Source organism: Anguilla anguilla, chromosome 8 (assembly GCF_013347855.1).
Source record: "Anguilla anguilla isolate fAngAng1 chromosome 8, fAngAng1.pri, whole genome shotgun sequence".
NCBI classification, from domain to species: Eukaryota; Metazoa; Chordata; class Actinopteri; order Anguilliformes; family Anguillidae; genus Anguilla; species Anguilla anguilla.
The window spans coordinates 4,569,286-4,592,212 of NC_049208.1; the positions used below are offsets into that span (position 1 = coordinate 4,569,286).

A 22,927-nucleotide genomic window follows, 5' to 3' on the forward strand; every position below is an offset into this window, starting at 1 on the left:
ATGACCTCACACACTCAGCCCTTAAAAATATTAATAAAAAACATTAAGGGCCAAGTTACTTGAAACAATTTAGGAAACATTGGGTAGCATTGCTATGGAATACAGCTTGTTTAATTTGTGTAAGGTAAGATAGCCAATATTGTTTCTTGTAATTTAGTGTAATTTTGATATCAATACTTTTAATGGCAGGCCTAGATTATGCCACTTTGATTTAATGACTTATAGACAGTGCTTTAAATGTGTGAGTAACATTTTTGTACATTGAAAATGTGTTTTTCATCAGATAATGCTTAGCTGTCCGGACCCCTAATAAGTAAAAACATGGTACAGTGAAAAAGACTGAAATTATATACAGGGACAAACTGGCATTTTTCAAATGAGTGCCTAGGACAAACTGGATTTGTTTTCTTCATTTGGGTACCATACTCCAAAGGCCAGTTTCACTGAAAAAAATAGCTTAGTCTTGGACTAAATTCAGTTATGTATGGAGAATCCATTCTAAATAGGATTTCTTCGAGGACTAGACTTAATCTGTGTCTATGAAACTGGCCCATAAAGTTCAGAATTGAAATCAACAAATTTTTGAGGTTAAAGCACAGATTTTCAGCTGTTTTAAGGGTATTTGTATAAATATTGAATTCACAGTTTAGAAATTTCACTTCCACTTTTTTCCCATAATTCCTCTATTTAAGGGAATCTAAATAGATAGCAAAAAATTAACATTATAAATGAAGTAGTTATGTTTAGTATTTTATGGCATATCCTTTGCATGCTGTGACTTGCTAAAGTCTGTAACTCACCAGACTATTCATATTGTATTTTCAGTTGCTCTTACAAAACCTTACCAAACTAAACTTCTTACTAAAACCTGTCTGCATTTCAGCCTTTTTCTGAGATCTACAGTATAACTTACTCAAATATATTTGGAAATATAGGCAGTGCATATTCTGATATCTGTGTTTCAAATAGATTTTTCTGAGCAGCTAGTTGCTTTCTGTATTCAAATATTTAAAATTATATTCATAATATATAATAGGAAGCTGAGCTTGTGAGCACAGTCCATACTGAGCATTAGGTAGCTCATGTTATGGTACTTGCTCTGACTAGCTGTAGGACAGCAGATAACTAGCTAGCTGGATGCTGTGGTGAGACCAAGATTGTAAATTGTGAATGTTTTCCTTCATTAAATCCAAAGGAGAGACTCAAGAAGAGTGTGATTGATTCTTGTCCAAAACAGATACTTTACTTTTCATGACGTTCAATTTCTTATGAAGCCAAGGTCTTTTAACAGTGGCATTGTGGTGCAGCAAATAGCGTTGTCGCCTCCAAAACCCTACTCAGACATCCTAGCTGGGGCCTTTCTGTGTAGAGTTTGCCTTATCTACATGTAGCATCTGTATTCTCTAAATATGAAACTGTGAGTGTGAAACAGGGCATTGCTGAAAAAGAGCGTACCGTATGAGCTCAGCCAACCTACCCTCTGTAAATAAAGGTTAAATAAAAATAAACATATAAGACTAAACATTTAGTCGGTACATTTAAACATCTATTGAGATACTTGTGTTACAACACTCATAGGTTGACAAATGTGTGGCTAGCAAACAATTCCTACTGGTGTTTGTGTACGCACACGCTACAGCTGTTGTATTGCCAAAACATTCTAGAATGCTCCCAAAATGTTTTGAAAAAGCTTCATGTGTACAGGGTCTAAGTGTTTAGTCCCTCAAAACAATACTTCCATGCAGGGTTTGATTTCTCTGAAGTCAGTATTGTCTTTGTGTACTTTTTAAAACCTGTCATTTAAATGGACTGCATTTATATAGCACTTTTATCCAAAGCACTTTACAATTGATGCCTCTCATTCACCAGAGCAGTTCGGGGTTAGGTGTCTTGCTCAAAGGTCACTTTGACATGCCCAGGGCAGGGATCGAACCGGCAACCCTCCGACTGCCAGACAACTGCTCTTACCTCCTGAGCTATGTCGCCCCCAGTAAAGATGTGAGAGAGGGCTCAAGCACCTCAGACCAGATGAAGCAAACTACTGCAGATCTTCAGGTTTACAAGAAATCATACAATCGAAACATAATACATAATCATAATATAATCGTAAATTGAAACAGGATTGATACCAGTATATAAGTCGTGATTTCCCGTAAATGTGAAAGGGCACAAGTTTTTTGCAAATCACATGATTTACTGTAAACATGAAAGTGGTGCCAGTTGTTTGAATTCCAGGGACTTTCCAGGTGGAAACTGTAGCTACCAGCATAAGATAGAATCTAGCTTTTAGTTTGGGCTCATTCCAAGCACTTATTTTCATTTGCAGCTTTTTATAATTTACCTTCCTCTCCCCCTAACTCCACTGAACAGAGGACACAAGAAGAACTGGTCTTGTAACCTAAAGGTCGCTGGTTTGATACTTTGACAACCTGCATTGCTTTAGTATATATCCAGCTGTATAAATGGATACAATGTAAATACTATGTCAAAGTTGTGTAAGTTGCTCTGGTGAGTCTGCTAAATGCCTGTAATGTAAAGACGACATAGGGATGAGATATGAGGAAAGAGGAATCAAGACAACATGTATTAAGCAAATGGAATGTCCTTGCTCAGTCAAGCATCAATTTGAAGCCATGTCAATTATAGATGTAGATGTAGAGGTGGATCCAAAGGTGGATCATTTATATGTTTCATTTATGCATTTGTATGAATTTGATTACCTTCTAACTGAGCAGGTAAATGTGCTACTCATCCAGGAATCTTGCAAATTATGTTTTTGTGCCATGAAGAAGCGACTTTATGTTTATCCAGGTACCTAATCTAATTTATTCCAGGAGGTACACTGATTATGGTGTTTTTGCAGAACTGCATACATACATACCCTAGCCCTAACCCTTTTGTATCCAGAACTGCATACAAGGCAAATACACTGACTGGTCCTCGCAGAGATGCACACCCAGGTCAGTGTATATGCAAACCACATACTTCAGATGCACTGAAAAGGGAAAACAGTTAATAATGGTAAAATATAACAGTTGACGATTGTGGTGGGGTGGGCGTGGTTTGAGCGTCGGCTGCAGAGAGAGAGAGAGAGTGAGAGGAGCGGCTCTCGGATCCTTCGTCACAACTTTCAGGTGGAGGTAATCAGCGCCGATAATTATCAATTGTTTAATTGCGCTGATTGCCTCTGATTGTTTTCAACAGTGAGCCTGGGGTTTTTAAAAGCGGAGACCGGGAGTCTTCGGGAGTGGAAAAACGCTGAAGAAAAGACGGGATTGCACAGAATTACCAAAACCCAAAAGGATCTGTGTTCCGTTGTTGCCAGGCGAAGCCGGTGGCTGAATAAACGAGCACGCTAAAACCAAAAACCTTGTCTCAAGTGAGTCTGTTGGCGAGCAGGAGGGGTGGCACTCACTTGCCACAACGATAAACTAGGATAGGCTGTTTCAACTATGCTGAATAGTAAAGATTATATTTACAAAGAAAGACAAATAAAGACCACTATTCTGTAAGAGAAAAGACATACAATCTAACAAACTGAGACTAAGGAACACAAAGAGAATATTGGTGCATGCCCAAATTACAAAATGCTCGTACGAGAAGACTATGGTACCAGGTGAACTGTTAAGCAAATTCTCCCTGAATGCTTCTTTTGACTTCCCTTAAATGCAATCCTGAGCAAGCCTTCCACATTACACAGTTCCCTTTGTTTGCCTAAATAAGGTCTGGACAGCAACACCCTACACACCACAAAGAGACCCCCCTACTACTCTCCTCCAGGAAGCATACTCCCCCTCCCCTGAAGACACAGGGGAACCATTAAAAAGCTAGTGACAGTAATAAGATACTTTGTCTGGAATGTAATCTTATGCTTTTGTCATTCCATCATTCTCTTAGATACTTTTATATGGAGGTCCAAGGTGGTGGTCTTTCTATAATCCAAACACTTGTGTAGGCAATACATGCTTGGGATAAACCTCCCTATACCATCTTAGAGCAGCTCAGTGTTCCTGTCAGTATATATATTTGTAAAAAGCTTTTTACAGAGAACTGTTACTGTCAACTGTCACACTGGCAAATAAGAGCACACACGTTGCCACAAAGGCTTAAACTGGCTGCTGACTGAAAGGAAACCATAAAAAGCTGCAGACACAGCAGTCCTCCAAGACTGAGTTTGACACCTGTGGATTAGATCAAATTTGATTTGACAATGAAGTGCGAACTCCAGGCCACTCTACCCAAGCAGTACATGTGTTCTACCACAAGATAGAGAAATTGTTTAATACAAATGTCAGTTGCTGCCAAAGGAGTCACAAGACAGCCATTATAATACATTACATTACATTACAGGCATTTAGCAGCCGCTCTTATCCAGAGCGACTTACATAAAATGTAAATGCTCCTCGCCTCCTTTACTACACTCCCCCACTACCACTAGTCTTCTGCTGGGAAGTATGTGGAGGAAAGAAGGGCAGGAGACGAGTTTGAAGCCGCTTCATCAACACAGTTCTGTGAGCTTCGCTCGTATCCTCAAATATTGGGAGACTGGAGGAAGGGAGGACACAAAGATTGCTTTCTGGGGTATAGAGGAGATGAGGTAGTAGTGGAGGAAAGGAGGATACATTTTTTGAGTATTGGGACGTACCCCTCATCAGGGTTGCAGGGGGTGCTGGAGCCTATCCCAGCATGTACTGGGCAGGCGAGAGGCAGAAATACACCCGGGACAGGTCGCCAGTCCGTCACAGGGCACACACACCCTTCACTCACACACTTAGGACACCTCAGACTCAGACACCTAGGAGCAATTAGCCCCTCCGATTAACCTAACCTGCATATCTTTGGAGTGTATGTTAATTGGAGAGTCTAAATTGCCCCTAGGTATAAGTGTGTGAGTTTGCATGTTCAGAAACAGAACCAAGGACACTTCGAACCAAGAACCTTCTAGCTATGAATCAATAGTGCTGCCCACTGCACCACTGTGCTGCCCCATGAGACAGCTCGATAGACAGAAATAGCAGATATAAGGGTAAAATCAAAGATACTAATGCCCAATCCCAATTCACCTCTTAATCACTCCGCCTACACAATAACACTCATTTTGCATGTTCCCAAGAGTTGCCATCTTGTGCAAGGGTTGTCCCAGAACTGAGTGAGCCTAATTTCTGTGAGGGTTAGTGTCTGTTCGGCCCTCAGACTCTCTCTCAATAATGAGGAAGTTGAAGTGCTGGCTTAAAAGCGAGTGCTGACCCAGCATGCAGTGCGTTGCGTAATGCCATTACCAGACTCGTTAAAGCAGGACAGAGCTAACCACGTTTAAATGCAATTTGACTGCCATGCCATACCTCTTCAAAAGACAGTTATCATTGTCATCGCAGTATTGTTTTCAACTAAGTATTGTCGCAAATGATGCAAATTTCATTGATGTAAGTGTACCGATAACACCAATCTAAATCAAAGTAATCATTATTTGTAGTACAAATGTGGCCATTCAAAATAGCTCACTGTACCCGAACGGTTAATTGACATTCTTTTAAGTGTTAAGGCAGTGTTTCCTTCTGCGGCACATTTTCCAAATCCCTTTCCAAATTAACAGAATCTGATGGCACATCACACAACATACTGACTTTGACTTGAAGTGAACAGTAGGCCTAAATAATCTTTCAGGGCTTTAATTAAGCCAACTGTGGCTGGTATTTCTGTAGGGTGATGTGCAATTGCAATCTATATATAAGAATTGGTCAGGGACCATTAATATCTGGCACCAACTTTAAAGACCTTATGTTTATAATTTGTATGTAATTATCCTCCAAAACATTCTGATAGCATAAAGGTTTGTCTGCAGGCTAACTGAGTCCATTACTGCTAACATTGTTTTAGTTTGGGTTCCTTTTGCATTCTGTTCAATCTGTCTGTCGCCGCAACTACTTAATGCGAAAAATGCCGTGCAGATTTCATTTTCATCTGGAGATACGCGAAAGTAAATGTAGCGACTACTTAAAACAAACTAAAAGTCGCTGAGAGGCTAAGTGAAGGAGTATAGCATGTATGACACGCAAAATTCAGAGACCGAGCAAAATACGTTTATTACTTTAGCAAATAAATCCAAATTGTACCATATAGCGATAGCGGTCAACAAAAGAGTACTTGCTCCCCACTCACCCCCTCTCTGTGTCTTCATACAGGTGAACAGGTGACCATATAATTTGCCTTATCGCCACCCATACCCACGTGACAAAACTATCATAACACCCAGTGGTGGTGCGCAACACAAAATACGATAGAAAAGGAGACAAAAATATTTACATGGCTCTTACAGTAAAAATAAATAAATAAATGAACAAACTCCTTCACTCCTTTCTGTTCTCTGTAGACATGGACACTGTAATAATTTAAACCTTTAATTCACGGGGAATAAAACGGCCCATACTCACTATTTAATAAGAGACAGTCCCACACAACTAAAATGCAATCCACTGATACACTGAAAAACATCCATATCCTGTACATTTTTAAAGGTCTCCCAAATAAGGTAAATAAGGTTAGATCTATTGCTTCTGAGAGTCCAGGCCCCCTCCCATCTATACTACAGTGTTAGTTATCATATTAGATGATACGAGTAAAAATATGCATATATAAAATAGTCATCCACACATTTAAATCACAGCACCTGATAGTCTATTTAAAACTCCATGTGTTTTCCTATATTGTGACAATATATAATCATTTAAGTGGGTTAATACACATTATTTCGTTTCAGTATACAAGATCTGTGACATGGTAGTGGTGCTATACAGTGCCCTCCATAATGTTTGAGACCAAGACATTTTTTCTTGATTTGACTGTAACTCCATAATTTAAGATTTGCAATCAAACAATTTACAAATGGCTGAAATAGTGACTCTGGTCTTCTGTTAAAGGGTATTTTTATACATTTTGGTTTCAGTATGTAGAAATTACAGAACTTTTTGTACCAAATGATAATTACGACGACAGTTCTACAACTTCTTGCGGTTTTCGTTGCCAGGTTTGGCAGTTATGTTCCCGTGCAACGTAGCGGATGTTTCTCGCGGCCGACCTGCGATTGAGTGTCCATGGGACCGGCTGAGGCATCCGTCCCCCTAGCATGCGCGAGATCATCATCACCGAGGACATGTTCTGGATGTGGTAATCGGAAAACGTCTTCTCATCTTCCATCGCCGTTGACTCAAAAACCAAGCGCACTGAATCAGTGTCTACACCTGAAAGATGAGTTAAAAGGTGTTACAGTGAAATCCAAGAGTAAACGTTCAGGCCTACGTTTTTGATTCAACTTCTGCTTTGTGAATGGATTTATAATGCCAATTAAAATTTTAATTAGGCCTTAGTAGCATACTTTCTGTTTTAAAAAAATGTTACGTGCCCTATAATATCACAATAGTTAGCTATCTGCAGTGAAATTTGATTTTATAAGTAAATGTGCGTATATGGCGAAGTTTAATACAATAATTGGATTCGGCAACACAGACAGCTCACTCCATCTGTGGGAGATAGTCGCGAGGTATAGGGGATCAAGTTAATTTATCTATTGGGAAGATGTCGCGGCCACGTTACTTTCAGAATCAGAAATTTGCTTTCAAGAATCAGATTTGTGTCAAAACTGTATCAAGGAAAACATTTCTGATCGAGAGCAAATAAATACCACAAACAAAAATATTGACGAATCAAGACGAATTGAATACTTTTGGTTTGGGAACACAATATGCCTTGTCATTTTAAATTGCCTGTGCAATAGGCTGTCTGTTTTTAGATACTTTTGACACAAATCCGATTACATAGCAGAGCAGCAGTAAGCAACGTAGCTGCGACATTTTCCATGGGCTACTTCTACGCTACCTAGCGACAACACCACCAGGAATTTAGCGAAAAATTTCAATTTACATCATTAACACATCTGAAAAAGGGTATATAAAAATCTGAAAGATTTTTTAAAAATTATTTAAAAAACATAATTGATAAACTTAAAATATTCTATTCTAATCCGAGCCCGAACTTAATCTGTAGTCTTGTGTTGTTGTTATTTAGCCTTTCAGATGCTATTGCATGGTTAAATCAATGATTTTCATTAAACCTACCACCAGACCAATTTTAGGTGGTGACCTGGCAATCTCCCACAAATATTACTATTTCATATTATGGCCATGACGCACCAACACATGGAAAAGGTAAGGTAGGGAATTGTTCGCATCTAGTCAAAACGCCACTGCCACCCGCAGGATGAAAAAAAATGCAGAAATAGGCATAGCAGGATGATAACCTACAGTTTTGCTGTATAAAAATATTTTCCCCCTCGCCATTTTTAACTGCCCCCTCAGTCACTTCATCCTGGCGCCGGGCCTGGTGTGTGTGTGTTTATTTATACATAATACCAATATGTTCAATGGTAAAATCTCCTTGTTTTCATTTGTTCAGTTAAACAATTAAATCACCAACACAAATTAAGTCTGATCAGGTGTTGTCAAGTAGTAAAACATGCATTTATTCATAGACATTGGCCGATATTTAGAATTAAGCCATTTTCCTCCAGTGCTAAAATCGCATTCATTTTAAATAACATAGGCAAGGAAATGTAGCTAATTAAAGCAGTGCTAATTCGGAAATTAGCATTTAACAAAATTAATTGAGTACCTGGATCTTTTAGATGTTCGACAAAGATTTTTTTCTTTAACTCCAGAGTTGTAGTCTTGTCAAAACTTGCCTTTGAACAGTCGAATTTAATCACAGTGGTTTCTTTTATGAGTCCCACCACAGTGATTTGGAAAATCATGTTTCTTTACAGAAAATACTGTCCTATATGGGTGCTTCCAAAAGAAAAACTTTTTGCTTTCACTTCTACTAAGCATATCACAGTGGTGTGTAAACCAGTTTATTGTGAAAAACGGAAATGCTGTGGCTATAAGCTATATACCCCAGGGTGAGGGACTTTTTTTTTTGGTTGGTTGTACGAGACTCCCCCGTCTAATCACTGTCGCCTAATTCTAATCACGTGATTTCTTGTTAAGCTCAAGTGTTGAGAGAAAATTAAAAAGTGGGCTATGTTGATACCGGGTAAAAAGGTGTGTACAAGTGAACTACATACTCCTCGTCTCTCTTGGCTACACTTGGAAGTGTTGCTTTTTTGGGGAAAACGTGTGATAAGGAAAGCCAGCCTGAATGATGTCGGAGAAACGCTACGACCCTAATGATAAAACATTCAAATATGTGAAAAGGAACGATGATATAGGTAAATCTCAACTTTTACTATGTGGAAATATAGTTATGTTCAGCAACTGTCTCCGAACGCATTCTTAGACTACTGTGGTGTTTTATGGTGCTTTAGACCTTTTTATGGTTAAGGGATGTAACATTCTCGTTGCCATTGTTTAGCCACGCTATAACATATCGATATTGGCTAACATTTACCTGCTGCAAAATATTTACGATCAAGGTTGTTTCCCGAAAACTAAAAAGTAGCCTGGAAGTCTTCTGACGGAAAGTCAGTCAACCAGCTAAGTTTTTAACCGAAATATACAAAAGGTTAAAACCTAGTCCACGATCGATTAAATTCTTGCTGAACGACGAGAAACAAAGTCAAACTACTGATAGTTTACGCGTTGAGCAACATTCTCCTATTGATCGGATTATCGAACGGTTAACACCACCCCGTTCAAATCCAATTAAAATTCAATTGAAATGGGATAGTCTGTTCTAACTGAATTGGTTACATGAGATATTTTCTTCAGATTGGGTTGTTAATCCTATTAGAGATGGAATATGAGAGCGAACCTGTTATGTTTCTGTTTTTTTCGTTACCTTTTAGTTCACTATCTGTTTTTTCTCCTGCACGATCTTTGTTTCGGTTTTTGTGTGGGCGTTGTTTTTTCATCTTTCTCTCTCTCCCCTCAGCTCATCTCTCCCAGCTGTTCTGACCGCATTCTCACTTAATGGTTAATCAGTCATTTAATTCACCTGTTCCCTGTTTGCATGTTCACGCTCTGTTCATTAGCTCTCATTTCGCGCACCTGGGTTCCTTGGTATATATTCTCCGTTTCCCTGTTCTTCTTTGCCAGATTGTGCCTCCTGTTTACAGTGCATTGCCAGCGGTTACCGCTTGTTAGGCTGACTCGTGTTTTGATCTTGCCTGTTTACCCGACCACCGATTTTGTTTTGCTGATTTCCTGTTCTGACCTCCGCCTGTTTAACGACTTTGATTTTTGTCTTCCGATTCTGTACTTTTGCCCCGGTGGATTTTTCTGGGTTTTGATCTTTGCACGAACTGACTGCCTGCTGTATTGTGTACCTTTTTGAATTAAGCATCTCAGTTTCGGCACTCCGTTGTCCAAGTCTGCATTTGGGTCCACCACACCGCAACCCGTGACAGAACCTCGGTGAATAAGAGAATGAGCGGCTCCATGTAAACGTAGTGTAAGGAAGCTCTTGGTGGTTAGGAGTTTGTCAACAATATGGGGTGTCTGGTCAGGACACGGAGGCAGGAAATTCTTTTGGGGGTTTATTATAAATGGAATGCAAATACACAGGCACAGGCAATCTCTGTTCTCCTCTTAGGTTTAAACCAGGTGGGTGTGCATGTGTGTATGTGTGGTTCTAAATAAGGAAAAAGAAATACAGTTAGCCTACTTCTATACTTATTATCAGCTGTACATTAAAAGGAAATAAACGGTGCTAATCACGTAGCTTACTAAATACAACGGAATATTCTACCATATGTAGATGCACTGTCGCGAGGAATGACACTCTAATGTACCTAGCATAAATCGCCAATATGTGGTAAATATTAAGGAATACTGCTACTAAAACTTAAACATTCTGCTATACAAATTACTATCAGACAATGGATTAACTAATAATCTAAACTAAATATCCTTGACGATAGAGAAAGATGTACTTACTGCCGTTTATTGACGCACACAAAGGAAACTTAACTCGCTAGAAATGACCGTTAAACTGATTAACTTTGCACAAAATTTAACCGCGACAAGCGCGAGCTGTAAACAAAAGGGCGTTGCCTAGCAACAGGTTAGGTCTTCACTGTCCATACTCTGAGCCTTTTGCACAGCCGCCCCCTGATTCGCTGTGCGAATCAGCTCCTTGAAGGCTCAGTGTCCGCTGGGGACATTGTCGGAGTATCCTCTGGGATAGCTGGTAGCTCAATGAGTTTGGCCACCGGTCTTGTGTAGGTCCTGTCGTCCACTTGAACCTCAGCAGTTCTCACCTTCCCGTCTGCGCTCATGATAGTCTTCTTGACCCTTCCCACGGGCCACAGTGCTCGAGGTAACCGCTGATCGATCACCATCACCACTGTTCCAATGGTAAGATTTCTCGTCTCTTTCACCCATTTCTGCCTTGACTGCCATGAGGGTAAGTAGTGCTGCAGGAAGTGGGTCCAGAACTGGTCCGCAAGTACTTGACTGTGCCGCCATCTCCTCCGACTGAGGATCTCGGACTCCGGATAAACCACTTGAGGGAGCGAGGAGTCGGGCCGCCCCATGAGGAGGTAGTTGGGGGTTACTGGGTCCACGTCGGCTACGTCCGTCGAAACATAACCTAGCGGCTTGGAATTTAAAATTCCCTCTACCTCAATGAGGACCGTCCGCAAAACTTCTTCGGTCACCGTCTGTGCTCCCATGGTCACATATAGCGCGGCCTTGATGGACCTGACTTCCCGCTCCCAAGTCCCACCGAAAGGTGGCGCATTTGGAGGGTTGAACTGGAAGCGGATCTGGCGCTTAGCCAGCTGGGTCTTTAACTCTTCACTCATAACCTGGAAACTTACTCGAAGCTCGGACTCCCCTCCCCGGAAGTTGGTTCCCTGGTCGGAGAGAAGCTCAAAGGGGGTTCCTCGTCGAGCCACGAACCTTCTGAGCGACATGAGGAATGAGTCAGTGTCCATGCTATGCAGCACATCCAGGTGGACACATCTCGTTGTCATGCACTTAAACACAATTCCCCATCTCTTTTCCGTAACCCGACCTCGCTTAATCTGGAATGGTCCGAAGCAATCCACTCCCGTTGAATAGAATGGGGGCTTCATGAGGCGGAGACGGCAGGGGGGCAAATCTGCCATCTTTGGTATGATTGGCTTCGCTCTCCATTTCTGGCACTCTGGGCAGGATCTCTGATGGCGACGCACGGCTTTGCGGCCCCGAAGGATCCAAAACTTGCGTCGGAGTTCCGCAAAGACTCTCTCGGCTCCGGAATGGAGCAGCTTGTCATCATACTGCCGTATGATGAGCCTGGTGACAGGGTGTTTTGGTTCTAGCACGATTGGGTGCACAACGTCGTCTTCCAGGCTGGAAGAACGGCGTAACCTACCGCCTACACGGACGAGGCCCTTGGAGATGTCGTACTCTGCGGCAAGTGTTATGAGCCGACTGCCGGATGGAACAGCTTTTCCTGTCTGTAGGCACTTGATCTCTTCTGGAAAGCTATCACTTTGCGCTCTCTGTAGGATTCGGAGTTCGGCTTCTGCGTAGTCATCAGCACTGAGGGTGCTTTGCTGGGAGTCCGCTCCGTGCAGTGACCTACTAGTCGCCTCAAGGAGGTCTTCGAAGGTGGAATATTCATCGACAGGCGGGATCTCTGGAGCGGAGATAGTCGATGTGAGGCCACAGAACGAAGACTTCTTCATCTCTGTCTCGTCTGGAACCTCCTCGAAAGACGGCGGGGTTGGCCAGCTGTCGTGTGGCTGCTGAAGGAAGGCTGGACCATGACTGAACTGGTTCGGCTTGGCGAGGTCAGACAGAGTCATCCCTCTGGTGATGGTATCTGCGGGATTATTCTGCGTGTCCACATACCTCCATGACCGGTGGTCGGTCAGTTCTTGGATCTCGGATACACGGGTCCCCACAAACACCTTATATGTGCAGGACTCAGACTGTATCCAGGTTAGCACAGTGGTGGAGTCAGACCATAGCACCGTCTCTCTCAACTGAAGGGTGAGCTCTCTCTGGATCACCTGGGCGAGCTGAGCTCCAGTCAGAGCAGCACAAAGTTCCAAACGGGGCATCGACTGCTGTTTCTTTGGTGCCACTCGCGAGCGAGCTAGCACGAAGGCCACATGGACATTGCCTTGAGGATCTTCACCACGTAGGTATGCGACTGACCCGTAGGCGGACTCTGATGCATCACAAAATACGTGAAGCTCGAGGGTGATGTCACTTATATCAATGCCAGATGGGAAGTAGCTCTGGGAGAGGCTGACTGATAGGAGCTGAGGGAGCTCTTCTTCCCATGTGTTCCAGGCTTGCAGGAGATCAGTGGGTAAGTGCGGGTCGTCCCAGTCACGGTCATTGGCCCACAGTCTCTGGACCAGAACTTTGGCTCTTGTGGTGAAGGGCAGGATATAACCTAGGGGGTCATACTGGCTTGCTAATATCTTGTAGATATTTCGCATTGTCGTTTGGCTTGGAGCAACCGGGGCGATGGCGAAGGAGACACGTGAGCCTGGCAGTGTCTTGATATCCTGGCGGATGGTACGAAGAGTCAGATCTTCTGCTTGACCCCGTATTCCCAGGCGGCGTGCTGCAGATGAGAGCAGGATAGTTCTCTCCGAACCATCGTCAAGCACTGCATATGTGTTGAACACTCTGTCCTGGTAGTACAGGTTGACTCTGACGATCTTCAGCAGCACTCGGCTATATCCATTTGGCTGATCTAGGTAGTGAGTCTCTGCTGTCGATGTGATGGCCGCTGTGTTGGTGGGCTCGTTCTCACTTCTCTGGTTGACCTCGTGCAGAATGGAGAGGTGTTTAGACTTACAAAGTCGACACGGCTTCTTCAGGTCACAGACGGAGGCTAGGTGAGAACGACCGCATCTCCAGCACCTTCTCTTGGTTTTGATCCAGTCCACCATCTCCCCTTTGGTTAGCTTAGCGAAGCTCTCACATTGGCTGAGATAGTGTTCAGAGTTGCAGTAAGGACAGTATATCTTAGCCTTACCTCGGGTCTGGATGGGAGGAGCTGCTTTGGAGGTTACATCTGACTGTGGATTTTTGGAGCTGTCTGTCCCATGCATTACTGTAGTGACCTTCACCTTGGACTTGTACTTGGAGTCTTTCTTGTCCTTCTCGCTGTGGGCTTGAAGGGAGGGCTCAATGTCCAGGCATCTGACTTCAGCTTTCAGCCAATCCGAGAAGTCAATGAGTGACAGCTTCAACTGATCAGGATCCTTCCTGTACTGTTGTCGACGGAACCTCTCTTGCTGGTGCTTGGGGAGTCTACTGAGGAGGCGCTTCACGTTTGAGCCGCAGTGGAGTTCCTCACGACCTTCTCCTTTAAGCGACTTCAGCATCCCGACTAGTGACTGCACTCTGGTGGCGAACTCGTCAAAAGCCCTACCGTCTCGGATGGGGGGTAAGCGTTCCATGTCCTCTATCTCCTTCAATGCGAACTGATATGGGCGTCCGTAACGCTCATCTAGTGCCTTCAGAGCTTCAGAGTAGGGCGTACTAGACTCTGCATGAGCTAGCACAAGGCGATGGGCTTGAGGTACTTTCACATGCTTCAGCAGGATGGCATACTTGTAATGCTCAGATTGCGTGGGGTGCAGGAGGGTGCTGAGGGAAAGGCGAAGCTCCACATACTGGGCTCTATCTTCTTTTGTGAAGTCTGGAAACGTGGGGCCTTCTATATTGGGGGCTGCTTGCACGTACATCATGGGGGGATAAGGTGTTGGCATGACCGGGTTCCCTGGGTAGGAGGGGTAGAGCACATAAGGAGGTTGATGTGCTGACTGATGCTCAAGATGATGCGCGGGCGGATGCCTGGGTGGAGGCAGATACTGTGTCTGAGGATGGGAAGCTGGGTCATGTTCGTTCTCTTGCTTGATAGCCTGAAGGCTATGGCGTGGATCAAGCACGTGTTGAGGGGGATGAATGTCTCGGCTGAGAGGTGGAGGCAATGGCCACTGTTGGTGGTGGATAGTTAAATCTTCTAGCTGATGAGCCAGTTCTGCAGCTACGCTTGATTGATCATCAGCTCGGGAATGGTGAGGGGCACTGGCAGGGGGATGCTGCTCACCTACTCTTTCTGGGTGATGTGGGCGAGCTGGTGTCTGATGCCGTGACGACCTCCTTGATGACTGAGCTGAGGACCGAGGGGAATGGCGCTGCAGGACAAACTCCAAAAGCTTTGTCTGCCTCTTGGCCGTCTCACTCTGTTGCCGTGCTGTCTTCATAGCTTGCTGCACGATGGCTTCATGCGCACTCCACGCCGGTGGCATGGAGGATGTGCTCCTAGCAGGACTAGGCTGTTCTCCCTCCTCTTCGTGCCTGTGTATCTGCTCTACATTCCGTTGGTCTGTATACTGCACTAAATAATCTTCCAAATATCTTGGTCGCTGAACTGCGCGCACAGGACGCATAGATGGTGAAGCAGGGAGACTGGTTCCCTCACTACTGGCTGCCATATTGGTGACTCTATCCGGCTCGAAGGACCATAAATTGTAAGGAAGCTCTTGGTGGTTAGGAGTTTGTCAACAATATGGGGTGTCTGGTCAGGACACGGAGGCAGGAAATTCTTTTGGGGGTTTATTATAAATGGAATGCAAATACACAGGCACAGGCAATCTCTGTTCTCCTCTTAGGTTTAAACCAGGTGGGTGTGCATGTGTGTATGTGTGGTTCTAAATAAGGAAAAAGAAATACAGTTAGCCTACTTCTATACTTATTATCAGCTGTACATTAAAAGGAAATAAACGGTGCTAATCACGTAGCTTACTAAATACAACGGAATATTCTACCATATGTAGATGCACTGTCGCGAGGAATGACACTCTAATGTACCTAGCATAAATCGCCAATATGTGGTAAATATTAAGGAATACTGCTACTAAAACTTAAACATTCTGCTATACAAATTACTATCAGACAATGGATTAACTAATAATCTAAACTAAATATCCTTGACGATAGAGAAAGATGTACTTACTGCCGTTTATTGACGCACACAAAGGAAACTTAACTCGCTAGAAATGACCGTTAAACTGATTAACTTTGCACAAAATTTAACCGCGACAAGCGCGAGCTGTAAACAAAAGGGCGTTGCCTAGCAACAGGTTAGGTCTTCACTGTCCATACTCTGAGCCTTTTGCACACGTAGGTCGGCCTACTGTGACTTTGATTACCAATGCTGTGCAACTACTCGGAAGGAAGTAGGTATTCCTTCCATTTTAATTAGTTGACGCTTCAACTTTTTTTTTTTTTTCTCGAAAAATGGGAAAACATTTTAGACTAATTGAATAATTCAATGAACCTTTGCCAGAGTCATTGGAAATTTGGTAAGATTCTGGTGTTCAGGGTTTTAGAGTGAAAGTGTTCCAGTTCTGTATGTAACCTATTAAGTCTAACCGCAAAGTGTTGACTCTTTCTAACGATCTTTTGGTTTGAATCAGCCTCGTAACTGCGGTGTCTTCACAGTATGTACACTCTACTAAGCATACTGCCTATTTAGTGTATTGTTCGTACATGATCGGCAATATGCAACAAATTTCCTCCATCCTAATTTCCAACCGTAGCTATTGGGGAACTGTTGCAAGACATTCCACCCCGTGTGTGCTCCCCATAGGTTTCTGTTGGCATCGCTGACTCTACTGAGCTGCTCCATTTTGGTACTCACCCACTTTGTATTGATGTGGACTGTACATTTACATAGTATGCAAGTACGTATTAAGTGCCCAAATTAAGATTATAAAAACAATTAGGACTTTTATAAAAATTAAAAAATAAAAAGTCACCAACTTGCTGCATTGTGGGGCTGGGTTCTTGGTCAAGTACCACTTCGGAGCGTAAGTGTGGATAAAGTGCACATCAAGCACACTTTAGTACTCCTGCACTCTTACGCTAAGCACATGAATGTGTACGGCAAGAGTGCCCAAGTGTGATTAAGTGTGCACATTGGGACAGCCTTGTAGTTTTTCAGCCCAAGTACGCCAAGATATCTTCATATGAATTCTACGTATACTTGTCTGGTTGCATATTTGAGTTTGGGACGCAATTGTGCACAAGACCATTTACTTTCATACTTGATATATGCACAGACTAGTACAAAAGTATTACATTTTAGACAGTCATTGGCTGGGATTTTTTTTTAAAAACACAGGCCCAAGTTACATGGAAAAATTCAGGAAACATTGTTTTGGAAGAACTTGTTTAATTTTGTGTAAGCTGAGAGAGCCAGTATTGTTTGTAACTTGGCCACATTTTGTGATCTCCGTACTTTTAATTAATGAGTTAGACAGTGCTTTGTATTTTTTTTAGTAGTTTAGTGGAAACATCTGTATTCACATCACTTGTATTCACATGTATAATTATCTCCACCAAAGTTACCTCCGCTGCTGCTATTTCAGCGAACACTGAGGACTGCCGCACTGCATTATGGGATACAGTACCCCACGAAGAGCGTGTCCGAAACTGTATAAGAACTAGAAGGGAAACTGTCTTCTCAAAATGGCCCATCGTTTTTGTGCGATTGGCCAACATATTTCACATGAATGTTAGCTCGTCCCTTTTGCACAGTAGTATTTGCCGCTGTAATTTGTAGGTAGCGACAAGTAGTTATTTTCAGTGTTGTCATTCGCGAACGATTCAGGTTAGTGTTGTCGTTCACGAACGATTCGGGCGTAGTACTTCAGTGAACGAATCACTGAACTGATTCGTTCACTGAGTCTGCAAATGATAGTCAGTGAACGACCAGTTCACATTCGCGAACAAATTGTTTCGCGAAGTGATTCAGTACAGATCGTTCACCCAAAAGATTTGTTCTTTTGAACGAATCGTTCGCGAACGACAACACTAGGGACAACTATCAATTTATGATAAATTAGCTAGCTTTGTTAGCAAGTCACCTAGTTCACACAGCACCATTGCACAGGGATGAGCATCAGTTAACACTGACAATCACAGATGCGCACAGATTTTTTAAAAAAACTTTCAATTCATTTCCTTATAAATGTCCCATAGAGCTGGTGCAAGCCATCGGCTTAGGTTTTCGCCATAGTCACTTAAATGAGCCAACCCACCACCACCTTCTGTGGGTTAGGCTAACCACAAACTTTAATGCTAGCTAACACTAACCTTTCGATTGTCACTTTAAACGAGTATAAATAATACCATCGATTTTCAGAGTAGCCTACATGCTTGTAGATTTTTCTTAATCCATCGGCCGTCTTTGGTAGTCTAGGCAGTAGGCTATCTATAGGTCCCACTGCTGTCAGGCTATCTGTGTGCCAGGCTTGCACGACTATCTAATAGGCCTAAATAATGAGACATCATGATGGAAATGGCCACGGTGAAAAAGAAACTGCAGTCAAGTCAGCCGCCACATTATTTCCTCCTGCGGGTAAACGTGCGTTATTACAGTAATGAGGTTTTTCCACTTGGAAGAGCAAGAAAATGTGTCGACAAAACACGGTTTGCTGTCGCTTTCAAATAAATACGCTAATTATCACATAAATGCCAAATAAATTTCATTGGCTCACCAGGAGGTTATGAGAATTCACTATGGAATTTGAATATACAGAGCCTTGACGTCTCATATACTGATTAACAAGTTCTCATATTCAGCATATTATGAAAAGGAAATCGTCTGTTTCCAATCACTAATTCCACTTCAGAAAGATTCTAGAAGACAGCAGGTAGCTGCTCAAAAACTTCCATAACCTTTCAAGGTGGAATCTCAGAATACAAATCCTTATATATATTATGCATTAAAACACAAGGTGTGCTGCTCAGAATTCTATTAAAAGGAAACTGTTTCCAATCACTAATTCCATTTCAGACACATTCTACAAGACCCCAGGTAGCTGCACAAAATGTTACAGAACTTTCCAATGTGGAATTTCAGAATAAAGGCCCTTTGAAAATATTAAGCACTAAAACAAGACGTTGTACTCAGAAATTTATTGTCATATTTATGGTCTGTTTCCAATCACTAATTCCACTTTGGACACATTACAGAGGACCAAGGTAGCTGCACAAAAAGTTCCAGAACTTTTCACTGAGGAATTTCAGAAAGACCCTCCAAATCCATTTTACACTAACAAAGGATATTCAATACAGCCTTAATTCCGAAATGCCATCACGATGCCTGTGAAATGAGCCACGAGTAGGAAGTTCCTAAAATAACTGTTCAGTTAAATAGCTATTTACTTGACTTAACTGGATTGGCTGTTTATGCATTGGAAGCCATTTCCATAACAGTCCGGTTCTGCTCAAGGTTTCTTCCTGTTATCAGTCAGGGAGTTTTTCCTTGCCACTGTTGCCCTAGGCTTACTCTTTGGGACAAATAAAATCGATTCATTGATTGATTAATTGATCAGTTAGCACGAGTGCTGTTTGAACAAAGGCGGGTACCGATTTAGGCAACAACTTTCTGTAGGCTAGGCTACTCCCAAAAGTAAATAGCCTAGCTACTTCCATACCATACTTTTCATCGTCTTATATTGCCATAGTCTAACAACACTTAACTTGAGATATGAACCCATAGTAGTATGTAGAAGATAACAATGGAATTGCTGTTAGCTAACGTTATCAAGTTAGCGAGCTAGTTAGACTAGGCTATTTGCAAACTATCATGCAGCCAACAAGCCAGATGCTGTTCCCCTCAAAGTGAATAATCTGATACATTTTATCGTATGCTACATAGCTGACATCACGTAACTTTTATTGTCATGCACAAGGTAAAAACACAGAGGCAATAGTCACTAGCTAGATAAGGTATCCAACTTCATAAATGTTAGCTAACAAGTAGCTAGCGAGCTATTCAGCTGTATTACAGTTCTGTACCTGACCTATGGTTCTGAAGAAGAAAATGAAGCAACTGTGCAGGCCCCGTCACGTGATGAAGCTGTGCCGCTATTATGGCTGTCTCATGACCCTGTTACAAATATCATCCGTTCTGTTCTTAACCAATCAAAGATCAGTGTGCCGAGTCAACGCAATCGGAATAGAGATATTTGGTCATATTTGTTTCTGTTCAGCCAAGAAAATTTCCGTATGACAATATAACATCAGGGAGTCTTTGGCATACTGACAGTATACACACTACCAGAGAAGCATGCAAATGTATATGCACAGCATGCTGTGGCAATTTCAGCGAAGGACAGACCAAGCTGATCTTGTCTTGGGGCCACTCTGCTCCTTAATTACAGTTTTTTAAGATTGCTTTGACTCATTTTGCACAACAGAGTTTCAATGTGCAAAACTCTTAACACAGAATGCTATACAGCTCATTTTAGGTTCAAAATGTAATATAGCATGCAAAATAAAAATACCAGTGTCAAATCAGAGAATATTATATGCAAAAGTTTATCATAGCACCAGAATATTACATATTTCAAACAATGAAGTTAAATCATTGCTGCATTTTCAATATACCACAGTCATCATCAAATAATGCTGCCAAACAAAATCCTTCTGATCAAAAAAAGAGTTTGAAAGTGTTCTTTGGTCATAACGCAAAATGCTATACTCCTCTCCGCTCAAAATCATATATAGCATGCACAATAGGAACAACTGAACCAAATTAGATTGTATTTCATGCTAAGGTTTATCATAGTGTCAGAACAGTGGATATGTTCATCGTTGAAGTTTAATTATTGGTGCATTTTCAAATACAACGGCCATTATCAAATAATGCATTTAAACATAAAATACTTGTTAGCAAAAAAGACTATGCAATGGTCTTTCCTCATAAGTACTTGAAATTATGTACAGCAAGCATCCCCTGTGATAGACTGCAGTATAGCACTTGTGTTTTTATGAAAGACAAAATATTACATTAGATTATATGAAGTTTAATCATTAAAGAAAAACCATACAGTAATTCAGTACTGTAAACTCAAATGTATTGTACAGTAAAAAAAAAACAGTAAAATTAAAAACAGTTACAGTAACAACAAACTTTACTGTAAAGTAAAAAGAATAAAACGGCTTTTCGGTGCTTAAAGGAGTAACATGGTGGTTGAACGTGACACTTCCCAGTTGTCTTTAGGCAACAACAAAACAAATGTGCATAATTTTTTTATTATTCAGTCTTTTCAATGTACTTTAAAACTGATCTTTATAAGCCTAAATTTCCCACTATAAAAGTTCACCCGAACCGTCTGGGCATGGTAATGAGAACTGTCAGTTAGCTATGATTGACAGACCGTGCCCCGTTACCATAGCTACCCCCATGATACGCGCTGTTTTTGGGAGACTTTTCACAAGCTAGCTTGCTTGGTAGTATATCAAGTATCGATAGATAGCTAAGGTAAGGACACTGACATATATCCAATTATAATTTTTGCCATCTAGCTAGCCAAGTTAAGATAAAAGCACAACTATAAAGTCCTCATAAAAGCAAACTAGCCAGCTAACGTTATCGATAACATTGCCTTATGAAAGCAAACTACCTAGCTAGCTAACGTTAGGTAGCTAGCTAAATTAATATAACCAGAAATAATCTAATAGTCCTCAAAAGGCACTCTAATTTAAGTGAACCTAACGTTAGTCAAATATTTGCATTGTCTTGCCTGTAAGCCAGCGGCGCAAACTATGGATCTCAAGTTATCCATGGGTTTACGGGGCGTAGAAAGGGGAGTAGTTACTGTGTTTGTGACGCACCAAGTTGACAACTTTCTCAATCGGTTGAAAATAGGACGATAAATTTAAAACGCATATTTCTCCAAAAATACAGAACTGTACTCATTGTGTTTCTTCAATGCCTCTTGTGCAAATAGCACATAAAACCGAGAAAGTGTGAAAATCACTATGGTACTCCTTTAAGCTGCATTTTTCCTCTTCGCTGCATTTGGCCACAGAATTTCGTCGACGTCGCATTTCATGTCTTTGTTGGCAAGACAGGGCTGGTAAAATCTTTTAGAGCGCCTTATCCTCCCCTGACACTTCTGAGCTGTAATGTCATCGCATGCCTCATCCATGGCCTGAAGGAGCGTTGCCTGCTCATATGGACGCCTATCCTATACCTTCCATCTCCAGGTCGAAAAAAACTCCTCGATGGGGTTCAGAAAGGGGGAGTAAGGTGGAAGGAATTTTGATCGGAACTCTGGATGGGCTGCAAACCGGTCTCGCACAGCCAATGCACGATGGAAGTTTACATTGTCCCAGACAATGATGGACACCATCTTAGCATTTGGCTGTAAGAGACGGTTGTACAGCCCATCCAGAAAATGTATGAGGCGCACGGAGTTGTATGCCCCCAGCAGAGGGTCACAAGCCTCAACTCCATTGTGGGAAATGGCAGCACACATTGAGATGTTGGCTCCACACTGTCCCGGAACATCAACTGTGGCCCTCTGCCCAATTACATTCCAGCCCTGACCCAACGCTTGCAGAGATTAAATCCCGCTTCATCCACGTATATGATCTCATGCTGCTCTGCTCCAGCATCAATGTCCATCATGCTCTGAAATCTAAAACATATGAGTATTACCGAGATAAAAATAGACCAATGCTTTACTGTATGTACAATATGCAAAACAAGGTTATTTCTATGCACCATATTGTAGCTCCTTGCAAATATCAATAAACTTGATTAGGCCCAGGTGCTTTTCCTCATTGAACGTGTTGGTTGCCCACAGGCTGACCAATCAGGGATGGATGTGTGTGGGCCTGCCCATTGGTCTCAGGGCCGGATCTAGGCAAACTAGGCATGTGCAGTACCTATTACCTATATGCTGTATATTTGCGCTGAATAGATCCCCTGGCAAGATTGGACCCTAGGCACATGCCTAGTTTTCCTAGATCTGGCCCTTGAGACCAATGGGCAGGCCCACACACATACGTACATAATCCTAATGTGATGTCTAGGGCATAATGTCAACCAGTCTGCACATTTATAGGGATGGGTCGCTGAAGTATTCGCTACTTTAGTATTGCAACGTTGCAGTACA

At 42.1% G+C, this 22,927-nt stretch overlaps 3 long non-coding RNA genes across 3 annotated transcripts; all 3 read right to left on the reverse strand.

Moving 5' to 3' along the window:
• Positions 1-6,058: 6,058 nt before the first annotated feature.
• LOC118234072 lies at positions 6,059-8,928 on the reverse strand. The gene is made up of 2 exons (XR_004766617.1): positions 8,665-8,928; positions 6,059-7,238 (listed from the first exon to the last, which is right to left on the reverse strand). It is a non-coding gene; the product is annotated as an uncharacterized LOC118234072 (long non-coding RNA).
• Positions 8,929-10,512: 1,584 nt separating this feature from the next.
• On the reverse strand, positions 10,513-11,329 carry LOC118234074. The gene is made up of 2 exons (XR_004766619.1): positions 10,926-11,329; positions 10,513-10,620 (listed from the first exon to the last, which is right to left on the reverse strand). It is a non-coding gene; the product is annotated as an uncharacterized LOC118234074 (long non-coding RNA).
• A 4,221-nt stretch (positions 11,330-15,550) lies between these two features.
• Positions 15,551-16,125, reverse strand: LOC118234073. Its single transcript, XR_004766618.1, has 2 exons — positions 15,964-16,125; positions 15,551-15,658 (listed from the first exon to the last, which is right to left on the reverse strand). It is a non-coding gene; the product is annotated as an uncharacterized LOC118234073 (long non-coding RNA).
• Between the last annotated feature and the right edge of the window lie 6,802 nt (positions 16,126-22,927).